Source organism: Pteropus alecto, unplaced genomic scaffold, assembly GCF_000325575.1.
Source record: "Pteropus alecto unplaced genomic scaffold, ASM32557v1 scaffold95, whole genome shotgun sequence".
NCBI classification, from domain to species: Eukaryota; Metazoa; Chordata; class Mammalia; order Chiroptera; family Pteropodidae; genus Pteropus; species Pteropus alecto.
This window is the reverse complement of record NW_006441071.1, coordinates 3,230,865-3,235,290: the sequence shown is the minus strand read 5'-3', so window position 1 is coordinate 3,235,290 and position 4,426 is coordinate 3,230,865. Positions and strand designations below refer to the sequence as shown.

At 37.8% G+C, this 4,426-nt stretch overlaps 1 pseudogene; it reads left to right on the top strand.

Moving 5' to 3' along the window:
- The first annotated feature begins 1,998 nt into the window (after window positions 1-1,998).
- Window positions 1,999-2,117, top strand: LOC112485018 (annotated as a pseudogene).
- Window positions 2,118-4,426: the final 2,309 nt, after the last annotated feature.

The following is a 4,426-nucleotide window of genomic DNA, read 5'->3' as shown; positions in this document are numbered from 1 at the left end:
CTTATTTTAATCCTTCTTTTAAGGTTAGATAATGTTTCCAGGGCCAAACAAATCATAAGTGAGGGATCCATGCATATATTTAGTATGAAGTACCTCAGTAGTTTGGGATACAGATAGGATTACTTATTCTTCCAATAAGTAAATTAAATATTTAAGACCCCACCAGCTTAATTAACAAGATGTCTAGTCTCTGCTTTGGGGTTTCCCCATTAAGTTGCCCAGAGTCTAACTCCTACAAAAGAGGTTCGTTCCGATTCCAATAGCCAAAGAAGGAGAGGGCTGGACAATCTTCTTAGGATTTTAAAGGTTCTAGTTTACAGTTGTTATTGCTTTTGCTGCAGTCTTATCTGTGGTTAATAGCTAATCCTGTGCAGTTTGATGCAGCTTTCTTGTCTGAAGTAGAAATAGCACCCTTGCTGGTTTAAAATCCTGCACAGGCCACAGTCAACCTCTGTACAGGTGAATGATCCCACACCCTCAAGTTGCATCCTGGACCAAGAGCAATTACACTTGAGCTTCCAAGCTGACAGCTGTTTGTTTTACATTCAGCTGCTTAGCCATTGTCCCAAACCCACCTTCGGCAACGAGAGCCAGGTTGAATATTTAGTGTTAGCCATGTGCTGTGTCTGAACTGGCCCTTACTCTCTGCAAGCACTTTTGCTCTGGTAATGAGCCTGGGGTCACCAGTCCAGACTGTCCTTCCCTCACTGGTCCTTTCTTACCACTGGACCTTAGTCAAAAACATCTCAATCCATGAGGTCTAAAATAATGTTAATTCTCTAAGAAGAGTTCTTGGTGCCTTTCCTTCTAGACACCATGAGTCTCATGCATATTTTTTTTAACTCCTGTATACCAGTGAGTCCCACACATGACACCAGTCATATGCTGATGACTGCCAAATATATACATTGAGCTCAGAGCATCTTCCTAAGAACTTGAAGTTTGCATGTTCATTTGCCTACTCAGCACCTTTAACTGGATACCTCCTAGGCATTTCAAATGTAGTATATCCCAAATAGAACTTTTGGTTCCTTGTTCTTAAATTTATTTGGCCAACAGTTTTTGCCATTTCGGTACCTCCAAATATTCAGATACTCAAGCCAAAAACCTGAGAGCTGGACTGGATCCCTCTCCTTCCCTCTTCTCCACACCTAATGCATCAGCAAGTCCTGTAGGCTCAATCTTTGTAATATGTCCTCTGAGTTTCACCATATCCCTCTTTTATCCTTGCAAACATGCTAGGTCAAATCACCATCAACTCTTGCTTGAACTGCTCTTCCTGCTTCTATTCCCCTCTCCCTAATCCTATAATCCATTATTCCCACAGCAGAATGACCTTTTGTTAATGTAGTGAAATCTTATTGCTCCCTCTATTTAAAATCCTTCCCTAGTTTCCTATTAGTTTTAGAATGAAATCTAAACTTTTCCTTCATCTTTCACCACATGTTCTTTCACTCTCTCTAACACCAGTTGTATTTGCCTCCTCTCTGTTTTTAGACGTATCTAGCAACTTTGTACCTTAGGGATTTTGCATTTGCCATTCATCCTCCACATTTTCTTAATAATTGGTTCCTTCTCATCTTTCAGGTTTCAGCCTAAATTTCACTTCTTCAGAGAGGCCTTTCTTAACCTATCAAAAGTAGTTCCTGCCTAGATACTCTATCTCATCACGCTTTCTTTCTCGCACTGACTACACTATCTTGTTTTTTAAAAAGTTATTTACTTCTTCATCAATTGCCTTTCCCCATTTGAGTTCCATGAAGGTAGGAACTGGTTTGGCTTTTTCCCATCTGTATCTCCAGTACTAAGTTTCTAGCACATAGTAGCTACTCCATAAATAATTTGATGACTCAGTGACTAAGTGAATAATTGTGAGATGGCTTTTGCATTTCAAAAACAAGGCCTGGCATTTTTTTTTTTAACAGCTTAACTAAGCGATTTTCAATTCTGACTGCATGTTAGACTCACTTAGGGAGCTTTTAAAAAATAACAGTTGGAGTCTACAGCCATGCTACCCTGAACAAGCCCGATCCCATCTGATCTCGAAAGCTAAGCAGGGTCAAGATTGGTTAGTACTTGGATGGGAGACCACCTAGGAAGACCAGGTGCTGTAGATATAAAAAAAATAACAAAATAAGGGATTGTAAACTGAAAAAATCCTTGCAATCTGTGAGGTTAACCAAGGGTTGCCTCGCCTAAAAAAATAAAAAAATAAAAAAATAACACTTGGGTCCCACACCACATCCATTAAATCAGAATCCCTGAAGAAAGGACCTAGGTATCATTATTTGAAAAGCTCCTTTAGTTGACTCTAATATATAACCAGCAAGGGAAAAACTTGGGAAACTGTCATTCCCTTTTCCTTAAATTCCAGATCAGCTCCTTCGTTATTTCATTAATGTCTTTTAGTATGTTTCCATTTCAAATAATTTCACCAAGAAATGTTTCTGGAGAGACGAGGGTCTCTTTGAGGCCTTTCACAAATGCTTTGTAAAAACCACTTCAAATTTGGAGTTTATCTTTGAATCACAAAACTTGTTCTCTGGCCATATAGATATTTTTATCCCTGAAGAATGGGTTTCTTCAGGGTTCCAGGATAACAGACATTTCCTGGAAAATAGTTTGTGTATGTGTCATCCCACAAAACCTATGAAGCACAACAGTATTCGGATTCCACCCACAAGCTTTTGTTTTTTGTTTAGACTTTCACTTTCCTTGTTTTCTGGCAGTCTCCCAGATATGTACATGTTGTGCTTCCTACTCAAAGTAACTATCATTTGCTCAAATGTTCTTTGTTAGAAATGCTTTCCTCACCACTCTACCTAAATTGGCACCCAACCACTGCCATCAGTCATGTTCCCTTCCCTTCTTTATTTCTTTTGTATACCTTTTCACTAATTAACAAGTATACTTATTTGTTCATGATGGGATTTCCTCATAAAAGCAGGAATTGTGACTGTTCATTGCTGTATCCCTAGCAGTGTTCAATAAATATTTGTTGAAAGAATGAAAGAATGAATGAACAGTGTCTGGAAAGGGGTCCCAAAATTGACTGTATTTTCTCCCTTTCTTTCTTTTATTCCCATGGAATTTTGCTATATCAGGAAACATCATTTAGGAAAAAGAAATGTTGGTGGCACCAAGAACCATTTTATCCACGATTTAGCAGTCTCATTTTCACCCAATAGTAGTTAGCATTCATGTGATCTATTTATTTCAGATATTAACTTTGATAACTTATAATCCCTAAAACTATTCCTTGTTCATAGCAAAAAACAAACAAACAAACAAACAAAACAACAAAAAACAACCATGTCCATTGAAGTGAGATATAATTAATGACCATCAGGAATGTCTGGTAATTGCTGAAGGCAAGACTTTCTGTGACTCACTGGGAGCTAGTTGAGAGACATTTTTTAAAGTGCTTCCTATGTTAAGGGATTATGATAGGTATCATGAGGGGTACAGAAAAAGCAGGCATTTTCTGCTTTCTAGGATCAATCTATTTTCAGATAATAAACTGTATGCGTATGGTAGGTGAGAATGATTACAAAATTATAAGAGAGAAACAAAATATAAAATAGATAAAATTGATGCAAATTGAACATTATATTGGGATATAATTATATATATATATACATCTATACACATATATATATACACATCTACATGTATAGATGTATATATATATAGATGTGTATATATATGTGTGTATATATATATAAAATTATGTTTTAGGATGGTCAATTTAGAGTGGCCTAAAATTTCTGGAAACTGAGTTTTAATGCAGAATGTAAAGTCAATAAATAAAGTAGATGCATTCGCTTGGTGCTTTTCTGTTCACAAGCCCTGAACTCTTTACCTAACTCTTACTTGGATTCTGTTCCCTCTTTATAATATACAATTTCCCTTTTTCTCCTTTATGGACTTGCAAATTAATGTCCAACCAGCTTGCCAAGTGAACAACATAAGAGTTGTTACTTTAAATCACATATTGGCAATAACAGGATGCTATTCAGCTTGTGTCCCAGTTTTTGCTAACTAGACTATATTGGCCTCTTGAGCTGGATATCTTCCGTTTTCTCTTCCAGATTGTCTCGATGTTTTTCCACCATGTTCTATGTCCTGGTGGGCTACTCTATAGGAACTGGTTGGGTTCAGCCAGTGGGGAGCATAGGACAAGATGGTTATGAGAAAAAAGGGTGAGAGTGGAATATTTGTTCCCCTGGCTCCTTGTCTTTTGAGTCTGTGCCTTTCACCAGGCAGCTCTCTGTACACAGCCCTTTATATATCCTGGTACCATTAGCTGCACATTCCCCTCACCCATTCAAGCCTAGGGTGATAACTCCCATCCTTTTACTAGCCTTGGGGTACTGCATTCTCCCTTGTGCTTTCCCTTGATCCTACCCTTCCCTTTATAATTACT